At 47.2% G+C, this 14,839-nt stretch overlaps 1 protein-coding gene across 7 annotated transcripts in view; it reads left to right on the forward strand.

The window, feature by feature from the left end:
- Positions 1-14,839, forward strand: part of MBNL3 (muscleblind like splicing regulator 3) — a 217,883-nt gene that overhangs the window by 63,098 nt on the left and 139,946 nt on the right. The window lies entirely within an intron of this gene.

The raw sequence follows: 14,839 nt of genomic DNA on the forward strand, positions 1-14,839 counted from the left end.
CTTTCTCTTCTCCTTCTCCTTTTAAATACTGTTGGGACCTAGAAAGAATAATGACGCTTTTAGATTCTAAAGGATGTTCCGAAAGTGATTTTGGGGCGAGGGGAGCTTTTCCATTCCTGAATCTTCACTTAAACAAAAACAAAAACAAAACAACTGCAGTAAATGAGTAGTGAAAGTTTGGTTTGTGGATTGATTGCGTCTCTCAAGAAGGCTGGGGGGGGGGGGAGGCGGCGAACCTACTGTGGGGATTTGGGGCTCCTGTGTCTGTCTTAGGGGGACACGTCTTGGTGTCCTTTGCGTGGCATTCATTCTCGTCTGCCTTTTATTAGGGAAGTGCTTCTTTGTGGGCGAACTTTCCCTTCGCTTTGTGGATCCGGGACTCGCAGCAGATTACATGCATAGCTCCACAGCCGACAGGACGGCAATCAGAGTCAAAACGTTTCCCTTCCTTTCGTTTCGAAAAGGTTGCCGGTTTTGGTCAGTGCGCCCCGACTCTGCCCCCAGCCCGCGCCCCGCACCCCGCTTTCAGAAACAATCCCGAACACTTAGGAGAGGGACAGTTGGTCGTTTTACAAATGCTGGCGAGGGAGGAACACTGGGCTCTGGGCAGTGGCTAAAATCGCTCCCTTCTCGAGGTCTGAGCTCATGTACTGGCTGATTCGACCTCTCCATTTTTTGTTTAAAAAAAAAAAAACCCGAAATGAACATTCCCCCCGTTTTCAGTTTTCTCCCTCCCCGCTCTCCGACAGCCCCCTCCTTTCCCGGACGGTGCCTTTATTATTTTTTTGCCTGGGAGCTGGCTTTTCTGCTCCCATCTCTGACTACTCGTGTCTTCCCTAGCAGCAGAAAGTACTTGACAGACTCCCATGGCACAATAGTTGCCCAGAGAGTGAGAGGGGTGAAGAGAGGGAGCCAAAAGATTTTTCTGTACATCTCCCAGGGCATGCGCACTTATTCGGCTTTGCCACCGCACTGTAGTCTGCCTAGAAACAAAGAAGCAGAGCCCAGTTAAAGTGCTGTTTACTACGGACTGTTTTGCTCTTGTCATTGGTAATTGAGCCAGAGAGCTGGAGGGCTTTCTTTCCCCCCGCGGGAGAGGCCAAAGGCCGCGGGGCTGGGAGGTGGGCCGCAGCAGGACGCTCCCGAAGCCAGGGGCCAGCCTGGCCAGGTGGCAACTTCTCCCCCCCCCCTTTTTTTGCCCGGGCACACACTCAGATGCCAGTTCTCCTTAGGTCCTGCCTTCTCCGAGGTTTCCTTGCTGAATCATTGCAGCCCTCTGCGCATCAGAGCTCTTAAATTACAGCCACGGGTGTCAGATTTGACACATGCCGCAATAGTGCTCAGCCAGCACCACCTGGCAGGACTAGCTGATGGGAGACGCGGGGGGGGGGGGGGGGGCGCAGAGGCACGGCCCGCTCCCGCTCGCCCCCCTCCGACCCGCCACTTAGCAAAAAGAGGGGACGCGAGCTTGCCTGCTGGCCGGGGGGCTCTTTGGGAGGGGAGAATACGGGAGGCCGGAGGGGGCACTCGTGGCAGCCGGGCCCCCGATTCGGAACCGGGCCTTTGCTCCCCATGTGTCCGTCCTCTCTAGGAATTTCCCGAGCTGCAGTGTATACAGGAATGGGAGCTCGGCTGGGGGGGGGGGCGCCCTTTTAGAGGAAGGGCTGTCCGAAGGGAGGCCAAAGCGGGCGCGTCGCCCGCTCCCCGCCCTCCCCGCGGCCCCGGGTTCGAGCGGAAAGTCCCTCGGGGCTCCAGACGAGAACTTGCCACGAAACCGGCTCGGTTTCACTTCATTGTCTGCATTCCGCCGGACTTGTAATGCACGCCGGTGGCCGGTAGGCTCGTGCTACCCGGCCTGCGGCTCGCCAGGGCCAAGTCGGCGGAGCATCTCGGACAGCGCTTCCCCCGGGGGCCGGAGACCGAGCGGGCCGGCCTGGCTGCCGGGACAGCCGCCCTTGGATCCCCCTCTCCCGCGGGAAAGCCTTGGGGGGAGAGGGTTAGAGACGCCGGGATTGGGGGCACACGGAGCAGGAATAAGTCGCCGCCCGAGTTCGACTCGGAATTGGAGCCCGTGGTTAGAGTGAGGCGATAGTGTCGGGTGTCAGGCGGCCGCCTCACTTGGGTGCTGTGATACCTGCGGCAGCCCGGCGAAGTTCTCTTTTTTAAATGACAGAAGAGATGCGTGGAGCTCTCTTCGCCTTCCCACCCTCGCCCCCGGTTGAACCTCCCGGTACTAGTCTGGTACCCTTTAGGGCAAAGAAAAAAAAGAGACCACCGAAACCAACTGGCTCGGGCCGTTTTTGTGGAGGACGTCGTGGTTTGTCCTCAGGATAATATGGCTGTGGCTCATTGAAAAAGCAAGGGAGAAAGCGGCCGCGCGCAGCTACAGTGGGGCAGGACTATTTTCCAAGGAAATCCAATGTACGCTTCCATGGGGGGAAGGGGAAGTAATTTTATCCGCAGCCCGACGAGGATGCCATTAGGAACCTGGCAGGGCGCGCCCTCCTCCTCTCCCTAAAATGGCTAGGACGCGGGCCAGGGGCTCCGATGCCCCCACGTGAACCGCAGCCGTGGGGCTGCGGGCTGAGCGGGCTATCGGAGACTTTATCAGGTGTTAATGACTTCGCCTAAAGAAAAGTTCTTTTCAGGTCATTCCAGCCTACCAGTAAAGAGCTCTAATAAATCTGCCACTTAGTCCTGCTTGCTATTAAACGGATGACTGTGGTCTTAAAATTTAAAAAAAAAAAAACAACAAAAAAACCTGATGAGGAACAATCATACGATCAAGGAAGAAAGTGGAATCATTTTTATTGTAAAGAGATAGAGCAGGCTCAGAAAGGTCAGGGTGGACTCCCAGCCAGCCCAAAGGACCACAGTCCTCTAAAAGATTCTAGAGTCTTACCTGGTCCTTTGAACTTTCTTTTTGCTTTTTCGTCTTTTTTTTTTTTTTCCTTTTCTTTCTTTCAAAAGAGCTGAGAGCGACAAAGGATTTTCTGTCAATTATTAGGCATGTTTGAGGAAACTGAGGCATAATGAGAGATCCTGTATTCCCAATCCAGGCAATTAACCTGTCGAATACCGAATCCTTCCAGACTCAAGGGGGATAGTGATGAATAGTAATAACAATAATAACAACAGTAATAACGAGGAGGAGGACCACCACCATCTTAATTCTAGAAGAATCCTGTATATTTCTGTGCTGCTTTTCTTTTTATCTCATTCATTCTCAAGGTAGCATGAGGAATCCGGGATCCCCCTGCTTTAAATGAGCATTACAGGAGATGCAGAGTTGCTTAACTCTGCTTGTTAAAATGTGACGGCCATTCCCAGGAAGCACTTCTATCAGCTGCTAAATCGTCTCAGGGCTAGAAACTCCGGCAGCTAAGACTCCTGATTTTAGCCAGCCAGTTTGTGGGATGCCTCCTTAAGTAAACCTCCCAGGAACTGGGCATTGGAAGGCTAGCCCAAGACCAGGCTGGCTTGAGGGAGAGCCCATGGCCTATTTGATATACCAGGATCTGCAAGCCCTGAAAATGGACTGATTTCCTTCTCCCTTCTCTCCACTCCTAAAATTCAATCACTCAAGTAGGTTTCGTTCCCCCCCATCAACTTTCTTCATCGTCCAATAGGTCCAACGCGAGTACACTTTAGGAACATAGAAGGGGGGGGCATCACCTGCATTTTAAGGGGCCAAAGAAACTGAATCACAAAAGATAGTGTGGGCTGCAACTGCAAGGGAATCCAAAGCTGAATTCCAATCTGCAAATAGAAATTTCAACTGGTTAATTCCCCCCCCCTATATTTCCACTGTAGATTGTCATCTCAACTGGTGTCCCTCCTACTCCCATTGAAGACAGTACTTCCAACTGATACCCCCCTTCCCACTGCAGACAAGAATCTCAACTGGTGCCCCTCCTACTCTCTCTGCAGACATGAACCCTAGCTGGTACCACTCCCACTGCAGACATAAACCCTAGCTACCTCCCGCCCCCCCCCCACTGCAGACATGAATCTCAGCTTTCGACCCCCCTACTCCTATGATAGACACAAACCTCATTTGGCACCCCCCCATTCCTAGTGCAGATGGGAACTTGGAGCCCAGTGCGCTCCTCTACTCTCACTATTCACAGGAACTCTAGCTGGTGCACAGAGCCCACTCCCACTGAAGACGCAGGTCTTAGCTGCTGCCCCCAACTCCTTCTACAGGCATGAAGCCTATTTTTTATTCCCCTACTCTCACCATAGACATTCTGATGGCTCCCTCAGCATCTGATTCCCCTACCCACTGCAGGCAAGAATCTTAATTGGCGGCCCTCCATCTCTTCCTGCAGAGGGAAGCCCATCAGAGACCCCCACATGCCCAATACTTAGAGAATCCTCAACTGGCGCCCCTTCTGCTCTCACCCCAAAGTGGGACCCTCATCTGCCCCCTCCCCACTCCCACTAATACCCTCGGATCCTCCCTCCAACTGAAAACAAATCCTACCTGCTGTCCCCCACTACTACAGACAAGCATCTGATTTTATCCCCCCCTTATTCTGCCTTTCAACTCCCGCTGGTCCCCCCCCCACTCTCAAGACAAGAACCCATTTAGTATCCCTACTCTCACTGGGCACAGGAAGCCTGGCTGATGCTCCCCATTCCCACCAGGGACATAAATCCCAGTTGTCGCTCCCCACATTGACTTTAGACTCGGAACCCCATTTTGTAATCCTCTCCCACTGCAGACAGGAATCTCAGTTAACCCATCAGGTGTCCCCCTGCTCCCACTGCAGACACAGAGCCCATCTAGCTTCCTCTCCACTCCTACTGCAGACAGAAATGCTAGCTGGTGCCCCCCCCCCCTTCCCACTGCAGTCAGTGTTTCCAAATGTTGCCCTTCCTCATGCTCCCATGGCAGACAGGAATCTCAATGATAACCCCCCCCTCCCTGTTATGGATAGAAACCCCAGCTAATGCCCCCCTCATATTCCACAAAGAGGAACCAAAGCGGGTGCCCCCCCATGTTGCAGACCAGAATAACAATAATAATGATGAGCAGTAGAATTCATATAGTGCCCTATAGTTTGCAAAATGCTTTCCTTACGCTATCCCATTGACATACCCCAGCCGGTGCCTCCCTCCCCCCCCCCAGTCTCCTCCTGCAGAGCAGGTACCACCCCGAGGAATGGCGTGAGTCTTGTACGTGTCCCAGGCAATCCCTCCTTGCTCCTAGGGCTCCCTTTTGGACCAGACCTGCAAAGGATATGGCTTTCCCCACCCAAGTGAGCCACACTCTGCGTTCTGCTCTCCTATGGAGTTGAAAAAGTAATTGTCCCAGGTGAAAATTAAAAGACCCTGGGACCTGTCTCCTTTCCAGGGAAACACTGATTGCCTATTTAGAGGGTGAATTTGCATGGGTTTTTTATTTCCTGAGATACTGGGATGAATGGCTGCTCTTTTTACGGCACCCAGAAAAGCCAAGTCCAAATGGTGGCCCAGATGAAAGCCACCACAATTCTCTTTTGTGCCCAGATAACCGTACCCCTTCGGGCAGAGCTTCACCTCCTCTCCTTATGTCAGTGGAAGCCGGCCAAACTGGGGCAGGCCTGAGGAGGAAGCAGGCAGCTTGCAGGGGAAGAAAGAAGAAGAAAAGGGGGGGGGGGGGAGGCTTGCTCAGGAGAGATGGGTAAGGAAAGAGAAAGCTAGGGCAGGCAGTTTTCATTTCACCTTTCCTTCTGCTGCAAGAGCCCCAGTGCCTAGCGCAGTGCCTCCCCTCCAGAGGGGACTTAGGAAGATTAGAATTTAACCGATTTCTTTCCTCTTCCCCTTCCCCCAAAATAAAATAAAACATCAGAAAAAGAGAAGGTAATTTTAGCCTGGGCCTGTATCCTGTAGCATGATTCTGCATTTATTTGCTTTACTAATTGAGGAAATTAATTTGTCATGTAGTGTTAAGGTTACTCTTGGCCCTTACACGGGACCTTCTATTGAAGGCAGAAGCCCATACTTTTTTGTGGATTGTTTTTATTTTCAATAGTCTGTCTGGAGTATTTGATTTTTTTTTTCCAGAACAGACTTTTGAACAAAACACAGAGCCGGATGCGCTCCTTGTACCAAATCCCTCCTTCCGTAGCCCAGGAAGGGAAGTTTCAGTGAACAGCAGGGGCCCCAGTGCCCACTCTCCAGGGCTCCGAGCAAACCCATTGGCCTCCAGGCTTCGGACTTCTCCGAGCTTGGCTATTTTTAGAGAGTCAGACAGAAGCCCCCAGTGGGTTTGTTTTCCTGGGTGATTGACGCAAATAAATGAAACCTCCCCACTTGGGTCAGTCAGCAAACATCTCTTTTGGGCAGCCTGGGCTAAGTGGAGAAGGGCCATCTTCAGTGAAGACCGGCCCCTCTTTACAAGCAAGCCCTCCCCTATTTTCTGTCCAAGGGCTCCTGGGTACATAAAATTGGGGGTGAATGTGCCCTTGTAATCAGATCTGTCGATGAAAGCCTTGCAGAGAACTGCACCCTGCAGACATAAGCCATGTCAATAAGAAGTCTGTTCAGCCCCTGCACCCTGGCTGGGCAGTGGCCCGTGATTGGCAGACTCCCGAAGGGAGGGCCCGCCTGGCTGGAGAACGTCCTGGGATTTTGGCGGCACTTCTGACTGACTGATGGACTGACTGGGTCTCCAACACCCTCTTTGTCCCCCTTTTCACTTGGGGGGGTAGGGGAGGGGTGGCGGCAGCTACTTTCAGCCATCTATCACAGAAGGGCAAAAAGGAGGTTTCCTTCCTGACGGGGAACACTCCCGGGCAAAAGCTGCTTTTCTTAAGGCCTTCAAAGTTGACAGACCCGAAGTACAGAATGAGGGATTTGGAGTTTCTCAGTGGGAGAGGAAGGCACAAACCCCAAATCCATGTGTGTGCAGTGTGCTAACTTGAAAAAAGAAAACCAAGGCATGAGACCTATGGGGCTCTTTGCAAGGCAGCCAGCCTGCTCAGGAGCACACTTGAGAGGGGCCCACCTCATCCCGAGGGCATGAGCCAGCCTCAAACCAACCAGCCAAACCCACCAGGCCCTGGGCCAGCTGGTTCTCCAGGAGGAATATTTTCCTGCCCGATGTGCCTTTATCAGTTTCTGATCAAGCTCCTGGAAAGGGTGGGTCTCCGCAACTGCTTCTCTCCAGTCAAAATCATGGCCACGTTTTGAAGCAACTCAAACTGAGCTATTCTAGGGCATCATTTCCGGGGGAGGGGGGGTGTGCCCTAGTTAAGTGTCTCTAGCAAAGGTTAAATAAATACTTTTTCTCAAGGTTACGCTCATTTTCCATAGGCGAGCCCGGAGTGGACAATAGTCCCCCTTATTTTTTACCCCTCAAATTGCAAAGAAACCAGCTTCCCATTTTCAGTCATTAAGCAAAGAGAGCAACAGGCCCAGCAATCCTGACCCACTGGTGGTGACAAGCAATGACAGGAAATGCTGGTTACGCTGGTCCCCTTCATAACTTGGGGAGGCTGCAGCTGGTTAATTTGTTTTTACTTCCTGTTTGGGGACAGTTTGGGTCAAAAGTAGCAGTATGCTTTGGAGTGTGTGTGTGTGTGTGTGTGTGTGTGTACTTTTTCCCTCTATAAAGATATTTGGCTTTATTCTGTAAGGCCACAATAAATCTGTCACCGGGCCCCGGGTTTTGTATATTTTATAGACTGGATCATGTGGTTTGAGTTTAATTTAGCAGGCAGCATGCTTTTCTTCGTGGTTTGGCCCTGACGCACGTTGCTTTGGGGTGTTAGATACCACCCGGGCATTTCTGGGGGACACAGAAACTAAGAGTATCTATTTACACAAAAGCAGCTGCTGAGGAGGGCATTTCCTACCAGTTAATGACTGGTTGAAAGGGCCAACAGGCCAAATCTAGGCAGGAGAGGAACATTCAGTAAATATCAGGAAATGCCCTGGCATTGATCGATTGTTTCTTTTCTAGACAGGGTTGGGCAGAGAGCAAAGCTACCTTCAGTGCCTTTGTTATCCTCACGTGGAGAGGGGAGTCCAAAGCAGAGGCTCCATGCTCGTGCTCATGATTATGGTGATGGGTGGGGCATTGCCTTGTTGGGAGAACTGATCTCTCTGTTGAGCCCCCTTGACCCACTGGCCCACCCCAGAGGGAGCAGAGCTCCATGCTGTTCTGTTCTATCCTGGTTCACAGTGATTCACCAAGTTGATATTTCACATCATCGTGACTGATGGAGGATGGCATTTCCTTTGACTTAATGCCCCAGTGGAAAGGAACCTGCACGCTCACGGCAAAGTGGAGAGGCCTTAACCCTGCCAAACATTAACTGCCCAACCTGGAGGTCAGTAATGCAGTCTCGAAGGCTTTGAAAATATCCATAATGACCTTCAGGGTGGGCAATTGATATTTGGCAAGGAGTTTTCTGATTGATTTCAGGGACGGGGAATTACCCAAATGGGACAGTACCTTGGAGTGGAGGGAAATGCCATTTTCAAAATGAGTTTAACAGGGGAGCTTCACTGGGCCCAATTTAATCCTCACTGGATCAGCAGCAACAGCATCTGGATATTATTGACGAGGGGGCTGATGCTAATGATAAATGTTTGGCATTGCCTTCAAGTTCGGGAGAGTTTACCATCACAAACAGAACCTTCCCACAAAGTAGACTTATTCTTAGCATCATCCTGCCCCCCCCCCAAAGATTGAAAAGTGATGAGGTGACCCCATATTGGAACTCACATTTAATTATAAGTCACATTTCAGTTGTGCTTTAAAGTTAGCAAAACATTCACATCTGTCATCTCATTTGACTTTCCCGACAGTTTCAGGAGCTGAGTACTATGTACAGTCCCATTTTACAGATGAGGAAGCTGAGGCACAGGGAGGTGAAGTGGTTTTCCTAGGGTCACAGTAAAAAAGCATCTGAACTGGGATTTGAACCCAAAGTTTCCTGCCTCCAAGTCCAATGCTCTATTATCTCCTGCTGTCTCTCTTTTGGGGAAGAAGCCCTAAAGGAAGACTCAGAAAGGCTCTAAGTAGTTCAATCTCCTAAGGCAACTCACTTAAGCCCCATTTCCCCTACTGTAACATGAGGAGGAACAGACTAGACCAATCCCAGCTCTGGAAGTTTGAGAGCCTAGAAACAGGTTGACTTTGACTCTCAGTGATGCAGAGATGTGGGTGGTTTTGGAGAAAGGGGGCCCAAACCCAGGAAGCCTCTTCTTCCTTTCAAATTCAGCTTGGGGGATGGTAAATGGTTATAGAGGTAAAGACTTCTGTCTGTTCCTCAGTCTTTCATGGTCTCATAATAAGGGCAGATGGGTAACTCCCTCAAGTCTATTGTTAACATAGATTGAAGTTCTCCCCATTGATTATTGATAAAAAGAGCACCATCAGGCTCGGTTTGGCTCGATAGTTTAATCTCCCTTGAAAATGAAATTGCTTTCCTCGCTTCCTTTTGGTGGGCAGGGGGTGGAGGTGGGAGGGAGCGGATGCTTGGCTGGGGCCTCTAAAATGAGGGCAATCACTGAAGGCTGAGACCTGGATTTCTTCATAGTTTTGAATGCCCTGTCACGTGCACAACAAACCAAATATTAGGTTTCATTGTGGGCTTGGCAAATGTCACTCTGTGCTCTTTTAATATTTAGGAATCTACGGTTTGTCCTTCTGCCCAAGCTCCCAGCAAAGGTCTTTAAGAAGTTCCAGTGTCCGCTCTGGGTGCTGGTGTTGATAGCTGATTGGGGAATAGATGAATGAATAGATGAATGGTTGATTGTAACCACACACTTTAGTTGTAGAGATACATTTATCAGCAAAACTTATTCGATAATTGGCAGTAAACATATTTTCTTTCAACATTTTTCTCCCTGAGTAGTCTTAGGCTTTTTAATTAAAGAAATATAGGCTCCAGGCAGGTAGGTGAAAGTCAGGAGGACCTGAGTTCAAATCCGACCTCAGACACTAGCTTTGTGAGCCTGGGCAAGGCACTTAACCCTGTTGCCTCAAAAAAAAAAAAAAAAAAAAAAAAAAGCTGCTTAATTTTCTCTTCTGATTATAAATATATAGACATTTGCAGTTCCAATAGAGCAGTAATGAACTGACCCAGCTACACCCAGTGAAAGAACTCTGAGAGATGAGTGTGAACCACTACATAGAATTCCCAATCCCTTTATTTTTGTCCGCCTGCATTTCTGATTTCCTTCACAGGCTAATGGTACACTGTTTCAAAGTTCGATTCTTTTTGTGCAACAAAATAACTATTTGGACAAATATACATACATTGTATTTAATTTATACTTTAACATATGTAACATGTATTGGTCAACCTGCCATCAGGGGGAAGGGGTGGGGGGTAAGAAGGGAAAAGTTGGAACAAAAGGTTTTGCAATGGTCAATGCTGAAAAATTACCCATGCATATGTCTTGTAAATAAAAAGCTATAATAAAAAAAAAGAAAAAAAAGAAATGAGAAAATTTAATCTAGGACACTAAAATAAAAGTAATTTTTAAAAAAATGTTTCTGCAATAAATAAATAAATAAATAGATAGATAGAAATTTGAATGTAATAAAGAAATAGAAATATAATTTATATAGCATAGAAATTATATCTCTATATGCCTCTATCTAAATATATCTGTAGGCTCTCATATTTCGAGCTGAAAGGGACCTCCAAGGCCATCTAATGTAACCCCTTTGTTTTTAAAGAGAAGGAAATTAAATTCCTGGGAAGGGAAGTGCCTTGGCCAAAGTCACACATAAAGTCTTAGTGCTAGAGCTGGAAAGGCCTTCAGAGAACATCTAATCTGGCCTCCTCCTTCAGTCATTGAGGAAACTGAAACCCAGAGAGACTGAAATGACTGTTCACACAAGGTCACACAGGTGACCCAGAAGCTGAGCTGGGATTCAAACGGAAATGCCGCCTCTCCAAATTCAGAACTCTTTCTATTGCACTGCAGTGATAGCAGCCACACCTCTCGCACATTCTGACCACTTGAGGCTGGACTCATCAGACTCAGTAAATATGGTGAACTGCAAACCATTTTGGAAAACAAGGCCCACAAGGCTTATCTCCTGACCTCCTCCGGAGGCACTGGGATCCAGTGGTCAGTGGACCAGATTTCCAGTCAGAGGACATTTAGTCAAATTTCCACCACTACTTTCTACCTGGTGAGCAAATTTCTCTGGGTCTCAGTTTCATCCTCCATAAAACGAGGAGGGAGGTTGGACCCCAAGATGACCTCCAAGGTCCCCTTTTCAGCTCCAAAGCTGTGATCTTAATGAGAAACTTCCATTTTCTTTCAAATGATATGCTAAAGTCCTTAAAAATAGATTGATTGAGTAGATTAAACATGCCTCCCAAATCTTGTTTACATTATTCAGTTGCATAGCAAGCCCTTTCTTTATAACTTGTGCAGAAGGAAATTTCAGGGCAGTTCAGGGTCAGTTATCAGAGACGGAATTGGTAGAGTCCAGAATAATGAGGTTTGACAGCACTCTATATACAACACTCAGTCCTACCTTAACAGTGTTAGAAAGGCAGTTTGGGCTTGGGTATAATTTGCAAAAGAAACCAAGGAGGATGGGTGGGGGCTGGGGACTTAAGCTCAGTGCTGGCTTTACCTCTTGGTGCCTCAGTTTCCCTCCTTAAAGGCAAAGAGAAGATTTCATCTAAGTGCACGGTGACAATAGCAAGAGTGCTTTGGGATCATGAAAGGAGAAGATAAGTAAAAAAAATAATGTTCAAGCCTGAGAACCAGAAAATGAAACGAGATAGGAACAGAGGTCAAAGCAGGAAGTCTGTTTTCTAAATTATAAAAGTTAGGGGAGTCACATGGGTGGTAAATTAAGTTGGATAGAGAAGGCCTTAGCTAGCAATGTAAATATTGAAAAGTAATCTCTTAATTTAGGGATAAAGTTGCAGGGGGTAGGTGGGAAGACTGGTCTGGACTTCTGGTTTCATCAGTGTAAATCATTCCTGTTGTGAAAATTCTCTCCTCTGATATAGATCTGGAATTTTGAGAATTGCCTGAAGCATCCAGAGTTTCAATAATTTGGGCAGAGTCCCACAGCCAGTATGTTGGAGAGGCTGACTTGCATTCAAGTCTTCTTGGCTCTAAGGCTGATCCCCAATCCACTCCACGTTGAGGCCTCTTGAGATAATATTGTATTCGCTTTAAGAACAAAAATGGAGGGGAGTTTCCGGACCAAGAGTTCCTCCCAGTAATGAATTTATAGGTCTGGATTCCCCGAAAAGGGGAAAAAAGTTAAGAGAATTTCCATTTTTTAAAATGTTTACTATGGAAACACAACTAGATAATACAGGTGCAAGAAGAGGGGGGTTAATTCAGAAATCAAGACTATTAGGACATTTTCACATGTACCAAATTTTCCCGTGCCCTTGCATGAAGTGGGGACTTAATAAATATGTTTTTATTGGAGTGTGGGAACTATGGTGAGTGGCATTTTTTGCTGCAGTGAAGGAAAACAGAAATATAGATTACCTTGTGCTGCTGAAGGCTTCTGGGTGGTGGTATGGTGAGAAAGCTTGGAGACACAGAAATAAAGAAAAAAAGCCTAATCCTGTACTCTTTCAGGTCATTGTGTACGTGGTTTCAGGGATCATCCCCAGGAGGAGATCAAAAGTACCCTAGACATCTAGAGCCAATTTCATGAATATTTCTTTGATTTAAAAATAAATAAATCCGATTGGGAGTGGCCCTGTGAGAGGGCTGCTCTTGTATCCCTGGCCTGATCCTGAGGAGCTTAGAATTATGTTGGCTTCTTGTCTCTGCAGAGTCATAGCTCAGCACTCCTTTTGCTAGTAGACACTTCAGACTTCAAACTGTAGTCATTGCTCTTCAGATGAAATGTAATCTCAGCTGCAGTGAGTCAGTCACTCATTTCTGGGAATGTAAATGTGTTCTGTGAGCCATCTCTATTAGGAATTGGGGGGAAAAACACACTTAATTGATAAGCATTAATAAAATGAGCACTTCCCAATTTGTGTTATGTTTCAATGTCATCAACTCTAGCATTATACCATCACCTGAAATTGAATGTGGGGTATATTCTTACATTTTGTTAAATGAAATGTCCAGAATTTTGGTAGATGAAATCAGCTCTGCTCACGCTACGAGCTCCACACACCCATATGTATGTGTATGTGTGTATTCATTTATCCACTCGAAACATTTGACTTCAAATACCTGGAAAACGGTAGATGCAACTATGTATCCACCTCCATCGTCTCTAGTGCTATTACCCCTATTCCACACGGAATATGGAGTAGATGGAAAAAGCTGTGGGCGGTTTTAGTGTGAATGCCTGTGATTTTCAGCAGCAAGCATGAAGTCGGGTGTGTGTTTTAGGCAAACAGAATTAGTCATTGTTTTGGGGTATCTGTTCTTTTCCTCCTTTCCCCCCCTTCTTTCAGCCTTCTGCATTTTTCAATATAGAATACTTGACAAGTTCAGGAGATACAGCAAAGTGGGAAGGGTGATTCTAGCTCGTTCAAACCAGGGCCGGTGTTTCCCCCCGCCTATGCCCTCTCTGAGTAAGCATGGCTGAGATTTATAGGTCCTGTGCAACATATCCTGTATATGGCATGGGTATCTATTGAAAGGGAGTTTAAGACTGGAGGCTTTCACTAGGTGTTTATGCTCTGTTGATCGTATCTACCAGTTATGTGAAAGGTAGCCTTTGGGAAAAAAAAGGAAAAGAAAAAGTAAATTTCCAACCAGAAAGACAAGTGGGTTTCTTATCTGGCCCATGGACAATCACCTCAGAGTGATGGGGATCTCTTTAAATAAAGCAAGGTAAGAAAGTTTGATTTCCCAGAATTCCTGGAAAGTAGATTGGAAGGGCAATAAGTGTTCAGCGAGTAACGAGTGATGCATTGAGAGAGCAGGCATCTGACATGTTTACCTACCCATGGTACTTTCCACATAGTAAAACAGTAAATCATCAAGTCCTACCTTTCTGATGTCTGTGTGGTTGAAAGCTTAATCTGTTTGTTTGCTGGGTTGTACCAGCAGCCAGCACAAGGGGTTTTTAAAACCATGTGGGATACAAGAGGCATAGGACTGACCTTGAAATTTCTTTATTTAATCTGGCAGTCCCCGCCACTGCGACAGGCCTGCCTCTGCAGCTTTCCAGTGGAAGGCGAGCCAGCATTTGGAAACACCTTCAGCTCCAGGAATATATTATACATTTAACTTGTTCTAAATATCTGTTAGGTGGGAGTCCACAGACAAGAGGAAATATTTCATTCCTTTTTCTTCTGCAGAAAAAGTGGTCTATATTGTATATTTATACATAGTATTTTTATATTGGCTAAACTTTCTTTTGGTTTCCAAATGTTTTTTGTATACTCTGAATCTTCAAATTGTGTGCCTGCCAAGCTAGTTTTTCCCCTAGAGATTTTAATTCATGGGAGTCTGTGAGCTGCTCTGTGCCCACTCTTAGCTACCTTCAATAATTAGAGACTCTCTGACTTGGAAGGGATTTCGGGGGGCACCTAGTCTGATCCTCCTCTAAAGCATTCATGCCTGCTATAACATCCTTAAAAGTGGTCATCCATTCTTTGCTGGCATATCTTTAGTGACAGGGAACTTACTATATACCAAGATGGCCTACCCATTTGCAAATGACTCAGCTTCTTAAGATGTTGTTCTTTATGTTGCCCTGGAATCATTCTCCTTGCAACTTTCTACCCATTGGTTCTAGTTCTGCCTTATGGGACTACAAAGAATAATTTCCATCCTCCTTCACACGATAGCCCTTCAAAGTCTTGAAGATAGCCATCATGTCCTCCACAACTTTTCTCTTTCCGATAAGCATTGTTAGTTCTTCAGCAGATGC

This window comes from Sminthopsis crassicaudata, chromosome X (assembly GCF_048593235.1).
Source record: "Sminthopsis crassicaudata isolate SCR6 chromosome X, ASM4859323v1, whole genome shotgun sequence".
Classification (NCBI taxonomy): domain Eukaryota; kingdom Metazoa; phylum Chordata; class Mammalia; order Dasyuromorphia; family Dasyuridae; genus Sminthopsis; species Sminthopsis crassicaudata.